The sequence below is a fragment of the Arachis ipaensis genome, chromosome B3 (assembly GCF_059453495.1).
Source record: "Arachis ipaensis isolate K30076 ecotype BB chromosome B3, ASM5945349v1, whole genome shotgun sequence".
NCBI lineage: Eukaryota > Viridiplantae > Streptophyta > Magnoliopsida > Fabales > Fabaceae > Arachis > Arachis ipaensis.
In genome coordinates, this window is record NC_142438.1 from 64,491,977 (window position 1) to 64,507,629 (window position 15,653).

The following is a 15,653-nucleotide window of genomic DNA, read 5'->3' on the forward strand; positions in this document are numbered from 1 at the left end:
TTGGTTTTAAGGGTTATTGGCTTTTTGCTCTTGCCTCTTGGTTTTAAGAGCTTTGGCTTTTTCTGCTTGCTTTTTCTTTTTCTTTCTATTTTTTTTTCGCCTATTTTTTTTTCTGCAAGCTTTGTTCTTTGCTGCTTTTTCTTGCTTCAAGAATCATTTTTATGATTTTTCAGATTATCAAATAACATGTCTCCTAGTCATCATTCTTTCAAGAGCCAACATATTTAACATTCTTAAACAACAACTTCAAAAGACATATGCACTGTTCAAGCATACATTCAGAAAACAAGAAGCATTGTCACCACATCAATATAATTAAACTAAGTTCAAGGATAAATTCGAAACTCATGTACTTCTTGTTCTTTTGAATTAAAACATTTTTCATTTAAGAGAGGTGATGGATTCATAGGACATTTATAACTTTAAGACAAAGTTACTAACTACTAATGATCATGTAATGAAGACACAAACATAGATAAGCACATAACATAGAAAACGAAAAGCAGAAGAATTAAGAACAAGGAATGAATCCACCTTAGTGATGGTGGCATTTCCTTCTTGAGGAATCAATGATGTCCTTGAGCTCTTCTATGTCTCTTCCTTGCCTTTGTTGCTCCTCCATCAGTGCTTTTAGATCTTCTCTGATTTCATGAAGGATGATGGAGTGCTCTTGATGTTCCACCCTTAGTTGCTTCCAATAATTGTGTGGAAGAAAATGTATCCCTTGAGGTATCTCAGGGATCTCTTGATTTGCAGTCAAATATTCTACCACTGAGCTATAGACCCTTGATGGAAGCTTTTGTCTTCCCTTTCCTCTTTCTAGAGGTTTCTCTGGCCTTAGGTGCCATCAATGGTTATGGAAAAAACAAAAAAAGCTATGCTTTTACCACACCAAACTTAGAATGTTGCTCGCCCTCGAGCAAAAGAAGAAAGAATAGAAGAATAAGAAGAAGATATGGAGGAGATGGATGGGAGTGTGTATTCGGCCATATGGGTGGGATTGGGTGGGAGAGAGATGTTGAATTTTTGAAGGTAGTGGGTGTATGGATGTGAGTGGTAAATGGAAAAAAAGAAGGGATAATCATGAATGGAAAGAGAGATGATGAGGTAGGTGGGGATCCTGTGAGGTCCACAGATCCTGAGATGATCCTATGGGGTCCACAGATCCTGAGGTGTCAAGGCATTTACATCCCTGCACCAATTTAGGCATGTAAAATGCCCTTGCACACAACTCTGGGAGTTCAGCGCCAGGTTGGTGCCCATTTTGGGCGTTCAACGCCCCTTTGCTGCCATTTCTGGCGTTGAACGCCAGAACCATGCTTGTTCTGGGCGTTCAGCGCCAGGATGCTCCCATTCTGGGCGTTCAGCGCCAGAACTATGCTCTGTTCTGGCGTTTGAACGCCAGACAGATGCTCCTCCAAGGTGTGATTTTTCTTCTGCTGTTTTTGATTCCGTTTTCAATTTTTATATTTATTTTGTGACTCCTCATGATCATGAACCTATAAAGACACATAACTAAGAAAAATATAGTTAGATAAATAAACATTGGGTTGCCTCCCAATAAGGGCTTCTTTAATGTCAATAGCTTGACAGTGGGCTCTCATGGAGCCTCACAGATGTGCAGAGCTTTGTTGAGACTCTCCAACACCAAACTTAGAGTTTGGATATGGGAGTTCAACACCAATCTTAGAGTTTGGTTGTGGCCTCCCAACACCAAACTTGGAGTTTGACTGTGGGGGCTCTGGTTGACTCTGCTTGGAGAGAAGCTTTTTCTGCTTCCTTTCCATGGTTGCAGAGGGAGATCCTTGAGCTTTAAACACAAGGGAGTTCTCATTCCATTGAAGGAATATTTCACCTCTGTCAACATCAATCACAGCTCTTGCTGTGGCCAGGAAAGGTCTTCCTAGGATGATGGATTCATCCTCTTCCTTTCCAGTATCCAGGACTATGAAATCAGCAGGGATGTAAAGGCCTTCAACCTTTACTAACACGTCCTCTACTTGTCCATAAGCCTGTTTTCTTGAGCTGTCTGCCATCTCTAATGAGATTTTAGCAGCTTGCACCCCATAGATTCCCAGTTTCTCTATTACAGAGAGGGGCATGAGGTTTATTCCTGAACCAAGGTCACACAGAGCCTTAAAGATCATGGTGCCTATGGTACAGGGTATTATGAACTTTCCAGGATCCTGTCTCTTCTGAGACAATGTCAGTTGATCCAGATCACTTAGTTCATTGATGAACAAGGGAGGTTCAACTTCCCAAGTATCAATGCCAAATAATTTGGCATTTAGCTTCATGATTGCACCAAGAAACTTGGCAGTTTGCTCTTCAGTAACATCCTCATTCTCTTCAGAAGAGGAATACTCATCAGAGCTCATGAAGGGCATAAGGAGGTTCAATGGGATCTCTATGGTCTCTAGATGGGCCCCAGAGTCCTTTGGTTCCTCAGAGGGAAGCTCCTTATTGACCACTGGACGTCCCAGGAGGTCTTCCTCCTTGGGATTCATGTCCTCTCCTCTCCTCACAGGTTCGGCCATGATGCTTATGTCAATGGCCTTGCACTCTCCTTTTGGATTCTCTTCTGTATTGCTTGGGAGAGTACTAGGAGGGATTTCAGTGATCCTTTTACTCAGCAGGCCCACTTGTGCTTCCAGATTTCTAATGGAAGACCTTGTTTCATTCATGAAACTTACAGTGGCCTTAGATAGATCAGAGACTAGATTTGCTAAATTAGAAGCATTTTGTTCAGAGTTCTCTGTCTGTTGCTGAGTGGATGATGGAAAAGGTTTGCTATTGCTAAACCTGTTTCTTCCACCATTATTAAAGCCTTGTTGAGGCTTTTGATCCTTCCATGAGAAATTTGGATGATTTCTCCATGATGAGTTATAGGTGTTTCCATAAGGTTCACCTAAATAATTTACCTCTGCTATTGCAGGGTTTTCAGGATCGTAAGCTTCTTCTTCAGAAGATGCCTCTTGAGTACTGTTGGATGCAGCTTGCATTCCATGCAGACTCTGAGAGATCATATTGACTTGCTGAGTCAATATTTTATTCTGAGCCAATATGGCATTCAGAGTATCAACCTCAAGAACTCCCTTCTTCATAGGCGTCCCATTACTCACAGGATTCCTTTCAGAAGTGTACATGAACTGGTTATTAGCGACCATGTCAATGAGTTCTTGAGCTTCTGCAGGCGTTTTCTTTAGGTGAATGGATCCACCTGCAGAAGTATCCAATGACATCTTAGATAACTCAGACAGACCATCATAGAATATATCCAGGATGGTCCATTCTGAAAGCATGTCAGAAGGACACTTTTTGGTCAACTGTTTGTATCTTTCCCAAGCTTCATAGAGAGATTCACCTTCTTTCTGTCTGAAGGTTTGAACATCAGCTCTAAGCTTGCTCAGCTTTTGAGGAGGAAAGTACTTGGCTAAGAAAGCCGTGACCAGCTTATCCCAAGAGTTCAGGCTGTCTTTGGGTTGAGAATCCAACCATAATCTAGCTCTGTCTCTTACAGCAAAAGGGAAAAGCATGAGTCTGTAGACTTCAGGATCTACTCCATTAGTCTTAACAGTATCACATATCTGCAAGAATTCAGTTAAGAACTGAAAAGGATCTTCGGATGGAAGTCCATGAAACTTGCAGTTCTGCTGCATCAGAGAAACTAATTGAGGTTTCAGCTCAAAGTTGTTTGCTCCAATGGCAGGAATGGAGATGCTTCTTCCATGTAAATTGGAATTAGGTGCAGTAAAGTCACCAAGCATCTTCCTTACATTATTATTATTTTCGGCTGCCATCTCCTCTGCCTGTTCAAAAATTTCTGAAAGGTTATCTCTGGATTGTTGTATTTTAGCTTCTCTTAATTTTCTCTTCAGAGTCCTTTCAGGTTCTGGATCTGCTTCCACAAGAATGTTCTTATCCTTGCTCCTACTCATATGACAAAGAAGAAGGCACAGAAAAATAATAATAATAATAGAGATCCTTTATTCCACAGTATAGGGATCCCTGTGTGAGTAGAAGAAGAGGGGGAGACAAAGAATGTAATATAATGGAAGAAACACAACTGTGAGGAGGCTAGAGATGTGAGATGAGATGTTAGGATATGAATGAATAAATAGAGTAAGATGGGGGAGGGAAATTTTTCGAAAATTATTTTGAAAAAGAGTTAGTGATTTTTGAAAATAGTTTTTGAAAAATGTTTAGTATTTTTTTCGAAAATTTTTTTGAAATCAAAAATAAAAATTAAAAATAATTAGTTAATTAAAAAGAAATTTTGAAAAAGAGGGAATATATTTTCGAAAATTAGAAAGAAAGAATTAGTTAGGTGGTTTTGAAAAAGTTAAGAAACAAACAAAAAGTTAGTTAGTTAGTTGAAACAAATTTTGAAAACCAATTTTGAAAAGATAAGAAGTTAGGAAGTTAGAAAAGATATTTTGAAAAGATATTTTTGAAAAAGATAAGATAAGAAGATATTTTTGAAAAGATATGATAGAAATTAGTTTTTGAAAAAGATTTGATTTTTAAAATCACAATTAATGACTTGATTCACAAGAAATCACAAGATATGATTCTAGAACTCAAAGTTTGAATCTTTCTTAACAAGCAAGTAACAAACTTGAAATTTTTGAATCAAAACATTAATTGATTAGTTATTTTCGAAAATTTTATATAAAAATAAGAAAAAGATTTTTGAAAAATATTTTTGGAATTTTCGGAAATAACTAATAATTTTGAAAAAGATTTGAATTTTTTTGAAAAAGATTTTGAAAAAGATAAGATTTTCAAATTGAAAATTTGATTTGACTCATAAGAAACAACTTGATTTTAAAAATTTTTGAAAAAGTCAATCCAAATTTTCGAATATGATGAGAGAAAAAGGGAAAGATATTTTTTTTTATTTTTGAATTTTTATGATGAGAGAGAAAAACAAGAAAAATAATGCAATGCATGGCAATTTTAGATCAAAACTATGAATGTGTGCAAGAATGCTATGAATGTCAAGATGAACACCAAGAACACCGTGAATGTCAAGATGAACATCATAGACACAATTTTGAAAAAATTTTAATGCAAAGAAAACATGCAAGACACCAAACTTAGAATTCTTTAATGCTTACGCACTAAGAATTCAAGAATGCATATGATGATAAACATGAAAAGACACAAAACAAAAAATCATCAAGATCAAACAAGAAGACTTACCAAGAACAACTTGAAGATCATGAAGAACACCATGAATGCATGAAATTTTTGAAAAATGCAAGATGCACATGCAATTGACACCAAACTTATGATATGACTCAAGACTCAAACAAGAAACATGAAATATTTTTTATTTTTGTGATTTTCTAAATTTTTTTGGATTTTTATTTTATATTTTTTTGAAAAATTATTTTGAAAAAGAAAAATAAGGATTCCAAAATTTTTAATATGAATTCCAGGAAACTTATGCTCTAAAGCTCCAATCAAAGGGTCAGGCATGGCTTAATAGCCAGCCAAGCTTTAGCATATAATTACATGGACTGGAGTGATTAGTTGAATACCAATCCCAAAGCAGTTTGGGTATGGCTTTATAGCCAGATAGGATTCAACATGTTTCATGAAACACTAGAATTCATTCTTAAAAATCTTGAAGCCATAGAATAATTTATTTTTGAAAACATTATTTTCATTATTTTATTTTATTATTTTTTTTTTTTCGAAAACAAAAGAAAAATTTTTGAAAGCTTTTTGAAAAATTTTTGAAAACAAAACAAAAAGAAAATTACCTAATCTGAGCAACAAGATGAACCATCAGTTGTCCAAACTCGAACAATCCCCGGCAACGGCGCCAAAAACTTGGTGCACGAAATTGTGATCTCCAGGCTCGAACAAATCCTGGTAATGGCTCCAGAGCTTGGTGCTCTGATCTTAATTCATAATTGTCACAACTTCGATACAACTAACCAGCAAGTGCACTGGGTCGTCCAAGTAATACCTTACGTGAGTAAGGGTCGAATCCCACGGAGATTGTTGGTATGAAGCAAGCTATGGTCACCTTGTAAATCTCAGTCAGGCAGATATAAAGTGATAATGGTGTTTTCGAATATTATATAATAAAATAGGGATAGAGATACTTATGTAATTCATTGGTGAGAATTTCAGATAAGCGAATGGAGATGCTTTTCGTTCCTCTGAACCTCTGCTTTCCTGCTATCTTCATCCAGTTAGTCTTACTCCTTTCCATGGCTGGCTTTATGTGATACATCACCACTGTTAATGGCTACTTTCGGTCATCTCTCGGGAAAATGATCCAATGCCCTGTCACGGCACGGCTAATCGTCTGGAGGCATCACCCTTGTCAATGGCTTCATCTTATCCTCTCAGTGAATAATATGCTCACGCACCCTGTCACGGCACGGCTATTCATCTGTCGGTTCTCGATCATGCTGGAATAGGATTTACTATCCTTTTGCGTCTGTCACTAACGCCCTGCAATCGCGAGTTAGGAGCTCGTCACAGTCATTCAATCATTGAATCCTACTCGGAATACCACAGACAAGGTTTAGACCTTCCGGATTCTCTTGAATGCCGCCATCATTCTAGCTTACGCCACGAAGATTCCGGTTAAGAGATCTAAGAGATATTCATTCTAGCTTATTTCATGTAGAACAGAAGTGTTTGTCAGGCACGCGTTCATAAGGGAGAAGGATGATGAGCGTCACACATAATCATCACCTTCATCACGTTCTTGGGTGCGAATGGATATCTTAGAAGCGAAATAAGAAGAATTGAATAGAAAACAGTAGTACTTTGCATTAATCTTTGAGGAACAGCAGAGCTCCACACCTTAATCTATGGAGTGTAGAAACTCTACCGTTAAAAATACATAAGTGAAGGTCCAGGCATGGCCGAGATGGCCAGCCCCCTAAAACGTGATCAAAGGATCATAAGGTAATCCAAAGATGCCTAATACAATAGTAAGATGTCCTATTTATAATAAACTAGCTACTAGGGTTTACATGAGTAAGTATTTGATGTATAAATCCACTTCCGGGGCCCACTTGGTGTGTGTTTGGGCTGAGCTTAAGTGTTGCACGTGCAGAGGCCAATTGTGGAGTTGAACGCCAGTTTTTGTGCCAGTTTGGGCGTTCAACTCTGGTTTTGGATCCTTTTCTGGCGCGGACGCCAGATTTGGGTAGAAAGCTGGCGTTGATTGCCAGTTTACATCGTCAATTCGTGGCCAAAGTATGGACTATTATATATTGCTGGAAAGCCCTGGATGTCTACTTTCCAACGCAATTAGAAGCGCGCCATTTTGAGTTCTGTAGCTCCAGAAAATTTACTTTGAGTGCAGGGAGGTCAGAATCCAACAGCATCAGCAGTCCTTTTTCAACCTCTGAATCTGATTTTTGCTCAAGTCCCTCAATTTCAGCCAGAAAATACCTGAAATCACAGAAAAACACACAAACTCATAGTAAAGTCCAGAAATGTGAATTTAACACAAAATCTATTAAAAACATCCCTAAAAGTAACTAGATCCTACTAAAAACATACTAAAAACAATGTCAAAAAGCGTATAAATTATCCGCTCATCAGAAAGCAAGCAGAAAAAGCCGATAGCCCTTAAAACCAAAAGGCAAGGGTAATAAAAAGGATCCCAAGGCTTTGAGCATCAGTGGATAGGAGGGCCTAAGGGAATAAAATCCTGGCCTAAGTGGCTAAACCAAGCTGTCCCTAGCCATCTGCTTGTGGCGTGAAGGTGTCAAGTGAAAACTTGAGACTGAGCGGTTAAAGTCAAGATCCAAAGCAAAAAGAAGAGTGTACTTAAGAACTCTAGACACCTCTAATTGGGGACTTTAGCAAAGCTGAGTCACAATCTAAAAGGTTCACCCAATTATGTGTCTGTGGCATTTATGTATCCAGTGGTAATACTGGAAAACAAAGTGCTTAGGGCCACGGCCAAGAATCATGAAATAGTTGTGTTCAAGAATCATCATACTGAAATAGGAGAATCAATAACACTATCTGAATTCTAAGTTCCTATAGATGCCAATCACTCTGCGCTTCAATGGATAAAGTGAGATGCCAAAATTGTTCGGAAGCAAAAAGCTACTAGTCCCGTTCATCTAATTAGAATCTGAGCTTCACTCAAAACTCTGAGATATTATTGCTTCTCAACCTATTAGTCCTCTATTTTATTTGTCTAGTTGCTTGAGGACAAGCAACAGTTTAAGTTTGGTGTTGTGATGAGCAGATTTTTTATACGCTTTTTGGGGTTAATTTTATATAATTTTTAGTATGTTTTAGTTAGTTTTTAGTTTATTTTCATTAGTTTTTAGGAAAAATTCATATTTCTGAACTTTACTATGAGTTGTGTGTTTTTCTGTAATTTCAGGTATTTTTCTGGCTGAAATTGAGGGAGCTGAGCAAAAATCTGTAAGGAACAGTAGAGCTCCACACCTTAATCTATGGTGTGTAGAAACTCTACCGTTGAAAATACATAAGAACAAGGTTTAGGCACGGCTGAGAGGCCAGCCCCCTAAACATGATCAAAGGATCAAAAGATAATCCAAAGATGTAAATACAATAGTAAAAAGTCCTATTTATACTAAACTAGTTACTAGGGTTTACAGAAATGAGTAAATGATGCAGAAATCTACTTCCGGGGCCCACTTGGTGTGTGCTTGGGCTGAGCATTGAGCTTTACATGTGTAGAGGCTTCTCTTGGAGTTGAACGCTAGTTTGTAACCTGTTTCTAGCGTTTAACTCCAATTTGCAACCTGTTTCTAGCGTTTAACTCCAGAATGCAACATGGAACTGGCGTTGAACGCCAGTTTGTGTCATCTAAACTCGGGCAAAGTATGGACTATTATCTATTGCTGGAAAGCCCTGGATGTCTACTTTCCAACACATTTGAGAGCGCACCATTTGGAGTTCTGTAGCTCCAGAATATCCACTTTGAGTGCAGGGAGGTCAGAATCCAACAGCATCTGCAGTCCTTCTTCAACCTCTTAATCTGATTTTTGCTCAAGTCCCTCAATTTTAGCCAGAAAATATCTGAAATCACAGAAAAACACACAAACTCATAGTAAAGTCCAGAAATGTGCTTTTTATTTAAAAACTAATAAGAATATATTAAAAACTAACTAAATCATACTAAAAACTATGTAAAAACAATGCCAAAAAGTGTATAAATTATCCGCTCATCACAAAGGGATTGAGATGCTTCTTCCATGTAAATTGGAATTTGGTGCAGTAAAGTCACCAAGCATCTTCCTTGCATTGTTATTATTTTCGGCCATGTCTCCTTCTTTTTCGAAAATTTCTGTCAGATTTTCTCCAGAGAGTTGTGCTTTAGCTTCCCTTAGCTTGCTCAGCAGAGTCCTTTCAGGTTCAGTATTAGCTTTAACAAGAATGTTCTTATCCTTTTTCCTGCTCATATGAAAAAGAAGAGAACACAAAAGAAAATATTGAATCCTCTATGTCACAGTATAGAGATTCTCTATGCAAGTATAAGGAGAGAAGAATAGAGGAAGGAAAAGATAAGAATCCAAACACAGAGGGGAAGAGTGGGTTCGAATTCTTAGGTGGAAGAGAAGTGTTAGTAGATGAATAAATAATTAGAAGGAGATGAGAGAGGGAAGAATTTGAAAATAATTGAAAAGAAAATAAAAATATTTTTGTTTTTAATTTAAAAATTAAAGTTAGAATTCGAAAATTAAAAAAAATGAAATTAAATTAAATTAAAATTTAAAATAATTAGTTAATTAAAAAGGAATTTTGAAAAAGGGGGAAGGAGTTTTCGAAAATTAGAGAGAGAAAATTAGTTAGGTGGTTTTGAAAAAGATATGATTGAAATAGAAAACTTTTAAAATCAAACAAAAAATCAGGTAGTTAATTGAAAAAGGATTTGAAAATCAAATTTGAAAAGATAGGAAGTTAGAAAATATTTTGAAAATTGATTTTTGAAAAAGATATGATTTGAAATTTAATTGAAAAAGATTTGGAAAGGAAATTAAAAAGATTTTATTTTTGAAATTAAAGTTGATTACTTGACTAACAAGAAACAAAAATATATGATTTTAAAATTTAAAGATTGAACCTTTCTTAATAGGCAAGTAACAAACTTAAAAATATTTTTTTTGAATCAATCACATTAATTGTTAGTAAAGATTTTGAAATTATGAAACAAAATGAGAAAAAGATTTTTGAAAATCAATTTAAAATTTTCGAAAATTATGAAAGAAAAAATGAAAAAGATTTTATTTTTGAAAAAGATTTGAAAAAGATAAGGTTTTTAAATTGAAAATTTGACTTGACTCATAAGAAACAACTAAATTTTTAAAACTTTTGACTAAATCAAATCAAATTTTCGAAAATTATGAGTGAAATAAGGAAAAGATATTTTTTTATTTTTGAATTTTAATGATGAGAGAGAAAAACATCAAAAAGACTCAATGCATGAAAGTTTTGGATCAAAACAAATGATGCATGCAAGAACACTATGAATGTCAAGATGAACACCAAGAACTTATTTTTGAAAATTTTTAAGAAAAGAAAAACATGCAAGACACCAAACTTAGAAATTTTCAATGTTGAGACATTAATAATTCAAAAATGCATATGAGAAACAAGAAAAGACATAAAACAAGAAATTTTAAAGATCAAACAAGAAGACTTACCAAGAACAACTTGAAGATCATGAAGAATGCAATGCATGGATTTTCGAAAAATTTTAAGAAAAATTAAAAAGATGCAATTGACACCAAACTTACAAATCGACACTAGACTCAAACAAGAAACATAAAATTTTTTGTTTTTATGATTTTATAAGAATTTTTTTGGTTTTTTCGAAAATTATTTTGGGAAAAACGAAAAAGAAGAAATTTTTTTTTGTATTATTTTCGAAAATAAGAAATAAAAAGCTTAAAAATAAAATAAAATTACCTAATCTGAGCAACAAGATGAACCGTCAGTTGTCCAAACTCGAACAATCCCCGGCAAAGGTGCCAAAAACTTGGTGCACGAAATTGCGATCATCAACAATGGCACCAAAGACTTGGTGCTCTCAAACGTGAATCACACTTTGTCACAACTTCGTACAACTAACCAGCAAGTGCACTGGGTCGTCCAAGTAATAAACCTTACGTGAGTAAGGGTCGATCCCACGGAGATTGTCGGCCTGAAGCAAGCTATGGTCACCTTGTAAATCTTAGTCAGGCAGATTCAAATGGTTATGGTGAATTGATAATAAATATAAATAAAATATAAACTAGGATAGAGATACTTATGTAATTCATTGGTGAGAATTTCAGATAAGTGTATAGAGATGCTTTCGTTCCTCCTAAACCTCTGCTTTCCTGCTGTCTTCATCCAATCATTCCTACTCCTTTCCATGGCAAGCTGTATGTTGGGCATCACCGTTGTCAATGGCTACATCCCGTCCTCTCTGTGAAAATGGTCCAATGCGCTGTCACTGCATGGCTAATCATCTGTCGGTTCTCGATCATACTGGAATAGGATTTACTATCCTTTTGCATCTGTCACTACGCCTAGCACTCGCGAGTTTGAAGCTCGTCACAGCCATCCCTTCCCAGATCCTACTCGGAATACCACAGACAAGGTTTAGACTTTTCAGATCTCAGGAATGGCCGTCCATGGATTCTAACTTATACCACGAAGATTCTAATATCTCAGACTTGGTTTTCTGTATTAGATATCTAAGAGATATTCATTCTAGCTTGTTTGCATGTAGAACGGAAGTGTTTGTCAGGTACGCGTTCGTAAGCGAGAATGATGATGAGCGTCACATAATCATCACATTCATCATGTTCTTGGGTGCGAATGAACATCTTTGAATAGGAATAAGCTTGAATTGAATAGAAAAATAATAGTACTTTGCATTAATTTGTGAGGAACAGCAGAGCTCCACACCTTAATCTATGGTGTGTAGAAACTCTATCGTTGAAAATACATAAGAACAAGGTCTAGGCATGGCCGAGAGGCCAGCCCCCTAAACATGATCAAAAGATCAAAAGATAAACCAAAGATGATCCGAAGATAATCCGAAGATGTAAATACAATAGTAAAAAGTCCTATTTATACTAAACTAGTTACTAGGGTTTACAGAAATGAGTAAATAATGCAGAAATCCACTTCTGGGGCCTACTTGGTGTGTGCTTGGGCTGAGTATTGAGCTTTACACGTGTAGAGGCTTCTCTTGGAGTTGAACGCTAGTTTGTAACCTGTTTCTGGCGTTTAACTCCACTTTGCAACCTGTTTTTGGCGTTTAACTCCAGAATGCAACATGGAACTGGCGTTGAATGCTAGTTTGCGTCATCTAAACTCAGACAAAGTATGGACTATTATATATTACTGGAAAGCCCTGGCTGTCTACTTTCCAACGCATTTGTGAGCGCGCCATTTGGAGTTCTGTAGCTCCAGAAAATCCACTTTGAGTGCAGGGAGGTCAGAATCCAACAGCATCTGCAGTCCTTCTTCAACCTCTGAATCTGATTTTTGTTCAAGTCCCTCAATTTCAGCCAGAAAATACCTGAAATCACAGAAAAACACACAAACTCATAGTAAAGTCCAGAAATGTGATTTTTATTTAAAAACTAATAAAAATATACTAAAAACTAACTAAATCATACTAAAAACTCTGTAAAAATAATGCCAAAAAGCGTATAAATTATCCGCTCATCAGTAATCAAATAGGGGAAGGGCAGAGTGCCTCGGACATGGATCCTAGCCATGTAGTACCGGATAAATCGGGGAAGGTACAGGTCCTTGCCCTCCATCACGCACCAGATAAGTGTAATCATGACAGCTGGCACCTCAGTCTCGTGAGTGCTTGGCATCACATAGTTACTCAGAATTTGCTGCCATAGCCGAGCCTCATCATTTAGATAAATAATTTTTATGCCTTTTGGAGTTGTTGTTGTCTTGCCCATCACCCATGGGACAGCAGGATCAATAGCTATGGTGCGCTTCGCTGCTTCCCAATCAAACCTCATAAATCTCATATCCTCCTCAGCCTGTTGGTAACCATCTGGTTTATCTAATTTAGGCTGGAGGTTGAGGATATCTTCAATTGCTTCCTCAGTAACTAGAATTTGTTTCCCTCTGAGCTGTACTGCATCCAGGGTCGTTTTAAAATAGTTGCAGTAAAATTCCCTGACCCAGGATGCATTGACCTCAGTCAAGTTCCTTTCCAGGAAGAACCAGCCTCTCTATTTTATCTGTTCTGTAGTGTACTGTTGTAGTTCAGCTGGAATTTTGAAGATCTTTTCTAGATATAAGTTCCGTGAAGTTGCAAAGACCGGATACTTCAGTTCACAGTATCGGTTTGCAAACTTGACTAGGTCGGTTGCAGGCACTAACTGATCAGCTTTTTCCTACGGGGTAAAATTCTTCTCCCACCAGGAATCATCATGGAGGATATCCAAAATAGTGGTAGAGGATTCTCCTCTTTTTCTTTTGCATGTGCCTGTTTTGGCTTTTCCTTTGCCTTTTGGGTCGAACATCCTAAAAAACAGAGGTTCCAGGATATAGTTTATTAAACTAAAACAGGAAAATAGGTAAGCAAATAGTATCATAGCAATATAATCATAGATGGGCAAAAGAGGGATAAAATAGCAATATAAGCATGAAGCGAGTTAGATAGATGTAGAAATTTGGATTGTATGTAAGCTTGAAAGTCAAAGAATTTAAATAAAAATCACTATCCAAGATCTATGATATGTGGAATGCTTGTTTGTCAGGAACAACAATAATCATGCCTTGAAATGGGTTGAAAGTAGTTAGATGAAAACTAAGAGAGAAGTTAGAAAGTTAATGCAGTTAAGAGTTAAAAAGGGAAGTTAAAGTAAGTGGCATGGTATTGTATTTCCTAATTAACAAAAATTGCACAAACTTGAAGAACAAGCAACTCACATTCAAGCAGATATTGCAGATTATTGATGATAAATCATATAAATAAAAGAATTGTAAAATGAATAAAATCATCAATAATGCGATTTAACTAAGAAGTGAACCAGAAAGAGTAGGAATGCTAGCCCATTCATCCATGAATTGGCTTGGTCTAAACTAATTAGTGCAGAATGCAAAAGTACCAAAGCCAGGTCATGAATGGAAGTTGAGTGAAACAATATGCAGAAAAATCGGGCAGCAATCCGGCAGTAAAAGGAACGTTCCCAGGGAAAAAGCAAATAGCAGAATCAACAAATCAAATTTGGCAATCATCATGAAGAACAGAGGAAGTCACATGATGTAGGTAATATGAAGCAGAACAAAGTAGCTGGTGAATTCCGAAATGCAACCAATTTCCTTGGTATGAGTAGGAGAAGTTGCGAGTTCAAAATTGTCAAATGCAATAAAACAAAATTTTTCAAAAAATTTTGGCAGCATTCCGGCTATAAATTGGACGTTCCCGAGTAATAAACAGCAACAGAAATTCAGTTCATATGACGATAAAGTAGTGCATAAAAGAGTAACAAATAGCAAGTCACATGAATTCAGAATAAACAAACTCAATCCGTAGCAAGAAATGCAATTTTGTTTGAATAATGTGAAAACATCATTAAACTGCAATGAACAGCATATGAGCAGCATCATCAGCACAACAATTTCAAAATTGCGAAACAGATAAAGCAAGCAGCAAGAACGGCGCAATTATCAGACCTAAATCCACTAACCATATCCTAGCTACCTAACCACCTAAAATCCACTACGAACATGCATCTCTAACTATCCTAATTTGAACAGAAGTTGAAAAATATACAACTAACTAACTGGAATGGGAAAGGAATCAGAGTGTAGTAGAACCTGGTGCGTGCAGTAACAGAAATTGAATGCAGAGAGAGGGTGGTGGTGTGGTGGTGCTGGTGGGTGGCACGGCGACGTTGCGGTGGTACAGGGAGGTGCGGCCTTGTGTTGACGGCGAGGCAGGGTTGAGAAAAGGAAGAGAATGGAGAGAAGAAAATGAGGGAGGGGGTGATGGTGGTGGCGTGGTCGTTGATGGTGGCGGCGGGGTTGGTTTGGCCGCGTGGAGGCAGGGGAGGGAGGGGTGAGAAAGGGAAGGAAGAGGAATGAGAAGAAGAGAAGGAGGGGTGAGGGCGACGCAGTGGGCTTGGTCGGATGGTGGGGACGCGGCGGCTGGGTCGGCGGTGGTGGTAGGGTGGTTGGAGGAGGGGAGAGGAGAAGGCTGTGAGGGAAGGGGAGGGAAAAGGGGGCGACGCTGGCTTAGGGTTTCCGCATCGGGGGTTAAGTGAATTCAAATCCACGCGGACGCGTGGGTCACACAAAAGCGTGGATGAGGCAGAAGTGCAACGACGCGAAAGCATCATTGACGTGAACGCGTGAATGAAGGATAATGAAAATGACGCGTAGGCGTGAAGCACGCGTACGCGTCGACTATAATTGTGCTAAACGCACAAATCCACCGTCGTTTTGGTGCAACTTTCTGTTTCAGTTAAGGGTGTAAAAATTTTCACGCAACGCGTACGCGTCGCTCATGCCTACGCGTGGTGTGTGTAAATGAAAATGACGCGTACGTATCATTGACGCGTACGCGTGGGCCAAGTTGTGCCTAACGCATACCAGCCGCACGATTCCAGCCCAACTTTCTGGGCGTTGGATTGTGACACCGATTTGGAATCGACGCCCAC

General features: G+C 37.6%; 1 non-coding gene across 1 annotated transcript; it reads left to right on the plus strand.

Moving 5' to 3' along the window:
* Window positions 1-3,296: 3,296 nt before the first annotated feature.
* Window positions 3,297-3,404, plus strand: LOC148570916 (small nucleolar RNA R71). The gene has a single exon (XR_015908796.1). It is a non-coding gene; the product is annotated as a small nucleolar RNA R71 (small nucleolar RNA).
* The last annotated feature ends 12,249 nt before the right edge of the window (window positions 3,405-15,653 follow it).